The 12984-nt window shown below is 37.9% G+C and overlaps 1 long non-coding RNA gene across 1 annotated transcript; it reads left to right on the forward strand.

The window, feature by feature from the left end:
* Window positions 1–4829: 4829 nt before the first annotated feature.
* LOC135084609 (uncharacterized) lies at window positions 4830–5903 on the forward strand. Its single transcript, XR_010259903.1, has 2 exons — window positions 4830–4967; window positions 5053–5903. It is a non-coding gene; the product is annotated as an uncharacterized LOC135084609 (long non-coding RNA).
* The last annotated feature ends 7081 nt before the right edge of the window (window positions 5904–12984 follow it).

Consider the following 12984-nt stretch of genomic DNA (forward strand, 5'->3'; position numbering starts at 1 on the left):
AAGTATTCTGTGGTTATAGTCCCATTAAGTTAAATATAAATACCTATACCTACTTGTTCAACTTTATTTACAATAACCAGAATTTTTTTTTAAAACTAAGGCAAACTTAACTCTAAACAAAATAAAAATATAAACTTATTTTACTCAAAAATAAAAGTGTGACCGTGAGGCAAAGAGGCGAGAATGCTGGCTGCATTTCCTCGCTGAATGGCAATACTAAGCCTTTGTGCAAGGAAAGAGCCAGCCTACTTGGACGACAGGTTTCGAAACAGCGTTTTTCTGATCTCGTGTCGGCCAGACGACACCGTACCTAATTGTAAAAGTCCTCAATATCTAGCGTAGCCCAGCTATACTTATTCTTAAAACAGCAAAAGATAATTACTAGATATTCGTAAGTCTCATTATCGACGACCTCATAAAGGTTGCAAGAAGGCTGCAGCGCCTACCAATTGGTCATTATGGAAATCATTAAGTATAGGCCTCACCCAGCAGTGGAAACCTTATGGCTGAAATGATGATAAAGTCAATTTATTTGTTTGTTTATTTATTTATCTCAGGCAGACCAGTGTTTACATGATTATGGTCATTGGTTAAAATCCCAGTAAAAATAGTCGAGTGCTATGACACAAGGATGTCCATATGGCAGCTAAGGTATTTGAAGTCTGGGAAACTTATTACCTACTTATTAAATTATACCCACGCTGTTACAAAGCCCCGGCCTTACCGCTACCTCTCATTACCATGTCGGCTGGAGGGATTGTCTTACGAGCTCGGAATATTAGAAGCGAGCTAGACTCCATTCGTTTGCGCAAAGAATATTCATTATTTCACATTACACTAGGTATCTGCAAATAGGGCACAAGCAAATGGATTACGTGGTTACTTTTAAAGCTGAAAAACCGAAATCGGGTGTGAATTAGAATAAGTACATACTTAGTGCTTGTGCGGTGCATCAATTGTAATAAATCAATGAAAACATTCCATTTCTTGTAGGTACTCTGCATGGGGTCCACAAAGTACGCTGGCAGATACTTATTATTTTTATGTTTCCAACCTGATGATCCTCAGATCATCTAGCAAGCTATTTAGGTATCTATTACCTATTCTAAAACTTTTAAGACATAAGAAAGAAAGCTCGTTGTGAGTTTTCATTTCCTAGTATTAACTGTTTCGCGTAGGTATAACTTATACTTAAAAACCTTCCTCTTGAATCACTCTACCTGTTTAAAAAAAACCGCATTAAAATCCGTTGCGTGTTTAAAGATCTAAACATATTATTATGTACATTATTGTACATAGATGGTAGTGATAGTGATTGACAGCACGCACTATCCTGTTACAACTAGATGGGATGCAACATACCTTACGTATGTTGTACATAAACTTACCACTCCTGATCATCAGAATCGATCACAACATATTATAATCATGAATAATTCCATAATAATATCAATTAACGCATTATGCAAATGGAATTTATAATGAAAACAACGGCCAGGTCGGTATCAGCTGCAAGATAAATGAGGTAACGTTAGACCCATAAATTACATCACGATATGGCATTAAATGCTGTTTTAGAAGCTGCAGTTTAACAGGTTGTGGAAACTTTCATAGTTGCATTTTGAACCCTGCTTCCTTGGTATAAAGTTGCATTTAACCTTCACTATTATCCTACTAGTCAAGTGATCTCTCACAAACATTATGATTAAAATTGCGCATAAGTAGTAACATAATTTGTTTTAGCCAAACGTCCTCTGCTGGACAAAGGCCTCTCCCAAGGATTTCCAATTCTCCACAACGACCGGTCCTGCGCTGCCCGCATCTAGGCACTTCTCGTGACCTTTACTAGATCGTTATAATATAATACACTCGGCATCAAATAAATCGCACCTTCCGCGACAAGCACTTATCAAACGTATGCATCCCCACTTCCCACCAACGTTGGTACCATTTGAAAGCCTAGTTCTAAACTTCATTTCATTAAAGGAAAGGTTTTTACCCCAAAAATGTGTCTTTACAAGGATCCAGAGTCACTTCTTCAAAAAATAGGTAGTTACGCTATAGACATTTTTTATGACTATAAAACTGTTAAGTTGGGATTAATCGCTATCCATCTGTTAAAGAGGACACGTGAGATCTTTATTTGGTTTTATAACCATAAAAATTGGTCTAATTGATCCCAGAGGTGAGCCCAAAGTGAGGTCTATTTTCAAGTCACATTTATGGTAAATGTTAATCATTTATTTAGAAATTAAATGTATTTTTCTTTAAGGATATTTATTGGGCTTTCAAATAACACCAATATTGTTGGGGTACCATGATTGTGTCAGAAGAAAATCTTTAAAGTTCGCGTCGCGGAAGGTGCGGTTTATTTGATGTTGAGTGTATTATTTACATCCTCTTTACTATTTTCATTGTACAGGTTCAGGGTTTGATTCCGCAACTGTACCTTTAAATAGATGATGATGATGATGAGCATGCTCAAACTAAAATGTATTAGTTTGCTTTGATGTTGTAAAGCTTAATTCAATTCGTTACCTAAAGATAAAATTAATAAAAAATATTATAAATTCTATTGTGGCTATTTTCTTAGTAATATTTCAAATGGATTTCGTTAAATATTCAACAAAAGAGTTTTAATGGTATCCCTTAATAACAGTTTTCATTAATTTAGATCCATCTAGCTAGAACGAGTTTCTGAGAATAAAAACTACAATAGGTATTATTTGTAATGATTGTTTACTTAGAAATTACTCAGAAAGGGTTATGGTGAATGTTGATTTGATTTTGCCCAGCTGCTGGTCGAGCCTATGATGAGCATAATATCATCATTTCAGCAACAGGACGTACACTGCTGAACATAGGTTCCCCCGATGATTTTCTTATCACCCGGATGGCAGCGGCCATCTAGCGCCTTCCTGCTACCTTTATGAGGTCGTCAGTCCACCTTGTGGGCCTCCAAAATTATACAGGTACTTAAAAGAAATAAAATAATATTGTTAGCCCAAAACACTGTCACTCAAGTTAAGCGATAACGTACATTATAAAGTGTAATATTGAAGATATCGATAAAAGTAAAGTTTGATCGGCTCAAATTATTAAAGTGGTCTTGACGTGTTTTAGGGTGCGGCCACGAAGTCTAAGTTTTGCTTAAAGCTTAAAATATTTTAAATTATTATCTTTAATAGCTTAGTCAAAAGCTCATTGTCCTACGACAACTATAAGCTCTATAGTTTAGATTAATTAATATTCGTTTTAGAGATAGTAGTAGTGCATTCACTTATTTTGTACATTCGTTCGTTTCAGCCGAGAGACGTCCACTGCTGGACAAAGGCCTCCCCAAGGATTTCCACAAAATTCGGTCCTGCGCCGCTCGCATCTAGGCGCCTCCCGCGGCCACCACCACGACGCACCAGATCGTCGGTCCACCTAGTGGAAGGCCTGCCCATGCTACGTCTTCCGGCTTGTGGTTGCCACTCAAGAACTTTCCGCCCCAGCGGCCGTCAGCTCTATGAGCTATGTGCCCTGCCCACTGCCACTTGATTTTAGCGATTCTGTGGGCTATGTCAGTCACTCATTTTCAGTTCAGTCAGTCATTTTGTACGTACTTCTCTAAATTCTAAATTATATTATTCTTTTTCTAAATAATTGATTGAACAAGGAATGAGCTGAATAGTTTTAAATGTCACTATATCGGTCCACCGTTGCCGCGTTGTAGAGGTATAGACTCAATATTAATTTGATCCCCATACTTTCATCGTTGATTTATCTTCAAATTCAATTTTCTAGACAAAAGGTAATCTAGACTTTGTCCTTCTCCAAAATCCAATCTCTTTCTATAGACAGGTACCAAGATTCATCAAAATTGGTCCAGTGGCTTTGGCGTGAAAAGTTAAATCAGATATTACTTTTACTTTTTATTATTGCCAAACACTGAATTCATTTAATAAAACCAAAGAATTATAACTTCGTAGCCCGCGCCTCCTTTAAGAGTCCGAGGTGTTTTATTAAAACTGATCATTCAAAGGCATTACAGAATTGGATAGTTATTATTGAAGTGACAGAAATTATGAAAATTCCTCGGAAAAGCTCTTTCGATATTAAATCTAATTTCTAGACGTCTGCTTTGATCTGGGTCTGGGAAATGTCTGGAAACATTTTTTACCGCGCCAGGGGCTCTTTGTGGGAAATTCGATGATAGAATTACATTTTCAATTGAGGGTTCTGGTGAAAGTAGTTGTACCTATTTGTTAGCGGTGTTCGCGGCAATACAATTGAATGAAGGTACTTTTTATTTTGTTTATCAAAATTCTCGTGGTTTTACATTATATACAGAACAATAGGTATCCTTCTGGTCTCTATGGGCTAAGCTAAAGGCATAAGTACACTATGCGGGAAATTGATCGAGACAAAGCGCCAGCCCGCACACCGAAGTATGGGCGACGCACGGCGAAACTAACCGAAGTGCGTGTTTACACTATACGTCTAAATTTATTTCCCGCATAGTGACAGTAGGCGATTGTTCATGGTTTTCACATTTATCAAATTTACCGTAACATATACACCTTTAAAATACCGTTCATGCATGCAGTGTTTACCGTACTATTATTATGCACTTAGTTCTAAGTTATTGTTATCAAATTTTTTGTATGCATTGGTGTAACAATTATTGGTAAATAGTGTACTTGCGCTATAAGGATAGTGTTTTCGATCTTATAAAAAGTTAAAATCTAAGACAAAATCTAAAATACAATATTACTGCATACATTCTTACGTAATAGAATATGCCACTGTGTGTGAGAACCTACCAGAACAGAAACTGGAACTCGTAAAGTAATGGCATGGCGAAGTGGCAATAAAACATTTGACGAATATTATTGTGACCATAAAAATGACGTTAGCATTTTGAAATATTCAGTTGCTGAAGCGAACGAGAAATGTGGTGACATTATATTTTCAATGAAAAGGTGAGAACGGATTGTTATTGAATTATTTTTCATCTCATTAGGCTAAGCTTCAAAATACCTACAATACAACTTTGTTTTTCACCAGATGTTCATAAACGTGATACACATCGCAACGATTTCTATAATTTTAAAATCTGCGACTGCGCCGCTCGTAAAAGAAACCCAAACACAGATCAAAGACTTAGAAAAACGGAAAAACGAACTCTTCCGACAAATAAATGAAGCTATCGATGACAGCGCTAAGATTCTAAAGTTTTCAAATGATACCGATTCAAAACTTACCTTAAATTACATGGAAGAATTGAGAAGACAAATAAGAGAACTAAATGCAACAGAAGATAATGATGACAAAAGAATAGAAAATGAAATTGAAGATGGTACTATGTCAGAAGTTGATAAGAAATATGATAACTCAACTGATGTCAGACGATACGGTTCACTAACGAGCAATAGGAACCCTAAAATTAAATTAGACTTGGCTGATGTAGTTGAATTACTAAAGAAAAGAGGCGACACCTCGATGGTGAAAAAAACAAAAGAAGAAATTGCAAATCAAATACGAATTGAGAGTAAGCTGTATTTGTGGATGATTGAGAAGCAGAAAGAAAGGGAGCTGATAGAAGATTACAGATATAAACAGAGACTGCCACGGATGAAATTTGAGAGATGTCCCGCACAGGGCCTCGGTAAGCAGAAAAAGAAAAAGTCTAGGAGGACAGATGTTAATAGAACAGAAGATGGCCAACCAGGATGTAACCATACACGCGATTATAAGACAACAACAAAAAAAGAAGAAAAAGAAAAGACTACTGCTACACGTAAAAGTCGCAAGAAGTTATACCCATGTTGCAGAAAGTGCTGTAAAAGGTCCTACATGGGATGTTTGTAGTTATTTTTATTTTAGATATTTGTAATAAATTCAATGAAGTATCTTAACCTAGGGAACTACTTTATTATTGATATTTATTTATCATTATGCCTGTTGAACCGATGAATATTGAATTACTGTGATATTCTTGGGGTCGGTGTTCACTCGAGAACCTTCAGAGTTCTGATGCTCAAATTCCAGAATAAAATAATGCAGATGGCGTGATGACTTCTATAACTTACATTTAAGTAGGTCGTTGAATAATGTTGGAAGTTTTTATCTTTGTGTAGGTACTTTGGATAATCTGCACTTTACTCGTTTTAAGATTTAGAGGTGTAGAAGATTTTTTAGCTACTTTTCGTGCTCATTTCATCAGATAATAGGTATCGTTCGTTCGTTCGTTCGTTTCAGCCGAAAGACGTCCACTGCTGGACAAAGGCCTCCCCCAAAGATTTCCACAAAGACCGGTCCTGCGCCGCTCGCATCCAGGCACCTCCCGCGACCTTCACCAGATCCACCCAGTGGGAGGCCTGCCCACGCTACGTCTTTCGGCTCGTATATGTAATGTATAGTATACTGCCTGTATTTCTCACTCTTTCTTTCTTTCTCTCTCTCGTACGCAAGAGTGAGGTTTCTGGGGGTATGCCTTTTTGTATGTAGATTATAGCCCGTATTCACAAACATTACTATGAGGTCTCACAGTGCGCGTGGACGTATAGGATGACACACGAACCAATCACAGAGCTCTATTCAACGCTGTGCGTTCTATTTGCTGCTTCACTTAAGCAAGCTTCGTTTGTGAATACGGGCGTATGACACTTCCGGGTATCTGTTAGTTGCTCACAACCATCATTATCTTTTGTGCCTCAGTGATCCTAAACTCACAAAGTTATTGAGTAACTTTAGTAGATTTTGAAACGTAAAGGAAATTGGTAAATTATTTGGATAATTCCTTGTAATTTCGCACTGTTTGACGTAGGCAAGAAAAAGGCTGTCTTCAGGGCTTAATCTGGATACTCTCGCTCGGCAAACACGCCGCGCAAATACATCAGAGGGAATTAATAAAATTCACTTGATGAATAATCTCTCTTGTTATCATAAGCGGCGATACACACGGCCGGAAAGTGCGGGCATACCTATTGTAATTGCGATTTTTGGGCGAGTTTAATCAGATTGAAAATGAGTTAAAAGCTAAAATAAACAATAGCAAATTATTGGTATGCTGGCTGTTCGCTCACATGATCTTCAAGTAAGTCAGTAAACAAGAGGCCTCTGTCTTTACCTTGATGTTCTGTCGTCTGTACATCACATGGTATGAATTAATTTTCACTTTACAGTCAAAGATATTATACTATTTTTTTACACACCAGAAAAAATGTTCTTTAATGTGTATTGAGATTAGAACCCTGTCAACAGAGTACACAAACTTCATGAACCACCTGTGTGGAAGTATCATTTTTCAATATGTTGTCTATCCTTCTGGCCCGAGTGTAGCTATTCCCGAAAGGTTACCGCGGGAGCCGGTCAGCGGCGTGTGTATCAAATATTTACTCGGATGTAATTTGCTAATTGTATTCCGCGTTTTTTTTATCGCGGGCCTTTGAAATTTTATAGCTCTGCGCGGGCATGAAACACTCGCTCTTTTAAAGAACATTTTAGGTTCATATTTAATCGCATTCCACCACCACTGCTGTACTTGTAATTTGATATAGTTACCTACTGTAACTTGAGGTTGAGCTAAATTGAATTAATTGATGTAGATTAGAGCTCCAGATGGTAAAAGGTTAAAGCGTAAGTACACGCACTAATGGGCGATGTAAGAAAACTCGTAGTATAGAAACTTTATCTCGACACATTTTGAATAGAAAGTTAGACACAAAAGCTAGATGTAAGCCTCTCTTATACTATACCATTTTAGGAAGACCATGCCCTTTGTATCCAGTCAATGTCCGTTGAAAATGTCATCCCATCACACCGAATCTTCTGACGAAACATCTCGTTTATAATAAAATTATTCCTATGTGAGTTCTCAAGCATCGATAAAGCTTGCTAGTGTTATAATCGTCGGACTTCCCGATAAAGTCTTATGATTTATTATGGGCAATGAATGTTTTATCTACTACAAAAATAGGAATGTCAACGTCCCGATTATTACCATTTTAAATCTCATAAAAGTGGCCTAGGTTTCTTACAGTTTAGTGTGACATTACATCCGCTCGCGAGCGTGTAACGCTGCGGCGTAAGCGGATGTAACTCTACCCCCGGATCATCCGAAACTCTATCTAGGCTTAATCCAAGATTTGGGCTTGGTTGTTAATCCGGGTATCGGTAGCTTTTTTTTAATCTGCTTTAATTTGGAATACATCGATAAGGCAATTAATGATGGTATGAATTGATTCACAGCAACAATATCTTAGTGTATTGGATTGCCTATGTGAGGGCCATCCAATTGCTGTGGATAGCTGGACTATTGTGATGAAACCACTCCTAATATAAGCTTATGTAGTTGGAGGGGCTAATTGCAATCAAATCAGTGTACCTATAATATTAAAAGCTTGTGTGATTGTTTTTCAGTAATCTCCCGTTCCTTCGCTTAAAAATATGACGATATAATGAGGCAAAACTTACGACCAAGACTTTTTTTAAAAGTTGGAATCTAAAATTCTGTCGAAAGCTATGACCGAGACAGACCTCCTAACATTATCCACATCACTTGCATTAAAATTTCACAATCTTTTGCTGTCATATCGATATCTAATATCGAGAATTACTTCTCGAGGTGTGACATATTAATATACAAAGTCCTCAATAAAATCGCCCCCGAGACAAAGATAGCATTTCTAGATAGATCATGAAACCAATTTCATCATCATCATCATCATCTCAGCCATAGGACGTCCACTGCTGCACATAGGCCTCCCCCAGTGTTTTCTATGTTGCCCGGTTGGTAGCGGACTGCGTCCAGCGCCTCCCTGCTACTTTGACGATGTCGTCGGCCCACCTTGTGGGTGGACGTCCCACGCTGTGTTTTCCGGTACGCGGCCTCCACTCCAGAACCTTGCTGTCCCATCGGCCGTCAGTTCTGCGTTCTATGTGCCCTGCCCATTGCCACTTCAGCTTGCTAATCCGTCGGGCTATGTCAGCGACTTTAGTACCTTTACGGATCTTCTCATTTTTGATTCGATCTCGTATAGAAAAGAAACCAATTTAATAACTATAAACATAACAACGACACAAACTCCTTACTCCTACTCCATCGTCATAATCACGTGATTCGTGTAAACGCTTCAAGTGGCTGAGGTCCCGTACAACCGTATAACGTCTCGATGGGATTAACTCGCGTTAATTACGCGTGATATATTCAATCGAGTCATTAGCATGATATTGTACTAATGACGTTGGATGTCGCTAGGTAGTACTACATACTTGGCAGACGGCTCAGGCTTAGAGGTATCATGATGAATAATTAATGATGCTTGGCCAAAAAATTAGGAGCTATTGATCTAAATACGATTTCGAACTAGGCTACACCTAACAAATCTCTACTAATATTATAATGCGATAGCAACTGTCTGTGACGCTTTCACGCCTAAACCACAGAACCGATTTTGATGAAATTTGGCATACAGATCCGAGTCAGTCCCGAGAAAGGACATAGGATAGTTTTATGAAACAGCGACGCGCGCGATAAAGTTTTTCTGTGACTAAATTTCACGCGGGAGAAGCCGCGGGCGGAAAGTTAGTTGTATTGATAAATGTTTATAAAGTTAGTTTGTGCTTAAAAAAAAGGCTTTCATGATGTTTCCCGGTTTAGTATGATCTAAACATGAATATAGCTAACGCCCGTATTCACGAACATTATTATGCGGTCTCACAGTGCGCGTGAACGCACAGGGTCACACACGAATCAATCATAGAGCTCTATTCAACGCTTTACGTTCGATTTGCTACGTCATTTAGGCAAGCATCGTTTGTGAATACGGGCGATTGTAGAAAAATATGCAAAAGGATTTAAAAATCTGTGCTTCAAACGAGACCTAACCACAAAGATGGCGATTCGATTATTCTGACCCATAACAGTTCCGATCACGGCGCTCATATCTCTGCGCTAAGCCGCAACCCTTTCAAAAATACCCAGTCGAAGTGTAATGGGGTAAAATTACCCCGATATCTTGCCCATTGTCTTCAGTCCAGCGGGATAGAGTTGTGTCGAGATAAGAGTGACGTCATAGTAAGATGCAGTAGCGGTCTTAACAGTACAAGGAAAGATATCTATTTCAATTTAGCATTTTATTTCCTTTCGGATCATCTCCTCAAACCTGGAATCTGTAATCGTAAGAAGCAAAGAGAGAGACTAATTAGTTAACACATATTATTATTTGCAATTTAAGGCCACCTGCGATATTATGTGATTTTTTTAATGCATAACAAGGCGGGTAAGTATTTGACTGCCATCGCACGTGGTGTGAAATGCAGTCTAAGATGGTCACATAATATCTGCCCTGTAAGTAAGTGCCTATTCACCCTCGCCTTGAAAAGGCCCGGATTTCATTGCAGTCTAACGAAATACTAAATTGGAAATAATAGGTAATAAGAAAGGAATTTTTTCTATGCTTCATGATTGTAAAGAACTGTGTAGGTTGTGTAACTACATGTGTCTTTTAGAGGCTGGGTTGCACCACTTTACCTTAAACGTAACTACACTCGACATCAAATAAATCGCACCTCCCGCGACAAGCATTTTCAAACGTATGCATCCCCACTTCCCACCAATATTGGCACCATTTAAAAGCCTAGTTCTAACCTTCATTTCATTAAATGAAAGGTTTTTACCCCAAAAATGTGTCTAGGGAAGGATCCAGAGTCACTTCTTCAAAAAATAGGTAGTTACGCTAAAGCCAACTTTTATGGCTATAAAACTGTTAAGTTGGGATTAATCGCTATCCATCTGTTAAAGAGGACACGTGAGATCATTATTTGGTTTTATAACCTTAAAAATTGGTCTAATTGATCCCATAGGTGGGCCCAAAGTGAGGTATTTTTTTAAGTCACATTTATGGTATATGTTAATAATTTATTAAGAAATTAAATGTGTTTTTCTTTAAGGATATTTATTGGGCTTTCAAATAACACCAATATTGTTGGGGCACCATGATTGTGTCAGAAGAAAATCGTTTAAGTTCCCGTCGCGGAAGGTGCGGTTTATTTGATGTTGAGTATATAACAATAACCGGTGTTTTTGTATAGAGTTTGACAGACTTTTGATGTTTATTAGTTAAAGTAACATGATGCAACCCAATCTTAAAAACGCTATCGCTCCATCTCTGCTACTTAGACATCGACCTTATTGTGGCTTGGACTTCGATTTGATGTTAATCTGGACATTTGCCGTCTCGCTCTCTTATGAAAATTCGTAGCACAATAAAAGAGAGGGAAGATAAAAGAGAGACAATTCATGATGGTTTTACAGAGTAAAGCCAAGGATGAGCATTCGAATTGGGTTCTCCAAATATTGGAGATTTTGTGACAACAATGTTGCATGAAGTGAACGGTATAGGAATGTGATTCAGAAATCCAACCGACTGTTTTAGAATATAAGATGGTTTGTTTAAAGGAAAAGGGCGAAGGGAGATTTTAGGTTTTGTTGGAAGTAAGTATGTAGTTATAATACAAAATTAGTTATGGCAGATTTTTCAGTAAGTCTTGTAAGTAACTTATTTGGCAATCAGCACAGATGGTACGTTGTTCCTGTGTAAAACTAAATTCCTTTAAGTATAAGTACCTATTACTAATTAGGCCTGTTAACATCTCGTGTGGTAAGCTAAATATACTGCTTGTGTTACGAGTGGGTTCACCAAGATAGTCGAGTGGCGGCGGGGATCGAACATGCGTTCCTCAGATCAGTCGGACAGTCTGACGCCTTCACCGTTCGGCTATCGTCGCTTACACACATTACATTTTCTTAAACCTACCATCGTGTAATTCCGATCAAGAGTAATGTACAAAAATACATACATGACCCTATACTATCGTATTCACATCATAGAAAATATCAAGACTGCATCATAACAGCCCAACAAAACGGTTTATTCGGCTTTCGGTACACAGAGTTGAAGCGTAAAATTGTGCCCCAAACACGGCGGCTGGGGCCGCACCGGACGATTGACTTGCGGTGCATTTACAGGACCAGACTGACTAATATTATAAAGCTGCAGAGTTTGCTTGTTTTTGGTTGAATGCGCAAATATTCCAATAAGAGCGGATTATCAATAAAATGTTGGGAAAACGGCAAAATTACCTGTTCAAACACTTGTTTCCACGACTGCAACTCCTTTAAAGTCTGCAGGGTTTACACATAGGACAGTACAACAATTAAATACTCAACCAGTGAAAGTTAAGTAAGTAATTACCCCTAAAGGTAAGAGGTAAATGTTTTGTGAACACGACATAATGACTGAAGAAGGTATAAAAGTTCCAAGAAGCATGATTGACTGTTATTTACCTTTATATTTAAAGGCAACACCATTATTTTTTGTGCTCTTTTTTTGCTACTAGTCATAAAATACAGACATTTTTTTCGATAAATTAAACTTTACCTTCTTCTTCTTCTTTCTTTTTTTTTAACGCTGCTTATAAGGCACCCACTGAAAATAAGTGTCTTGGCAGTTTCACTGTCAAGATGTTACTGAGTGGGTGACCTTTTTTGGCAACTTTGTTAATTTTTTTTTTGTGTATGTCTCTTTTGCCTGAGTTTGTTGCCAAAATAAAGTTATTTTCTTTCTTTCTTTCTGACGTTCCGATCTCAGTCGTCCAGTGTAAACCGCCCCGCAAGATGTATGCAAATAGAATTGTTTGTCTTCCGACACTCAAAAGGCCGCGGAAACGCGATTGACCCCTCACGTGCTCGGCTTATTCTGGCGGGAACCACTGAAATATGTGTTTCAGACGGATATCTTTTGATAATCCTTTAAAGATTTCACTGAACACAGGCTTATTTGTTTTGTAATAAGGGTGTTGTTAATATCGTGTGGATTTCATCATGGACGCGTGCGTATTCCACGTAATATAGGTAATAAATACTTGTATGAAAAGGACACGCGTCCGTATGATATTAAAAAAAAAATGTTCTTTATTTAGTTGTAGTAGGTA

Source organism: Ostrinia nubilalis, chromosome 26, assembly GCF_963855985.1.
Source record: "Ostrinia nubilalis chromosome 26, ilOstNubi1.1, whole genome shotgun sequence".
In the NCBI taxonomy this organism is placed as follows: domain Eukaryota; kingdom Metazoa; phylum Arthropoda; class Insecta; order Lepidoptera; family Crambidae; genus Ostrinia; species Ostrinia nubilalis.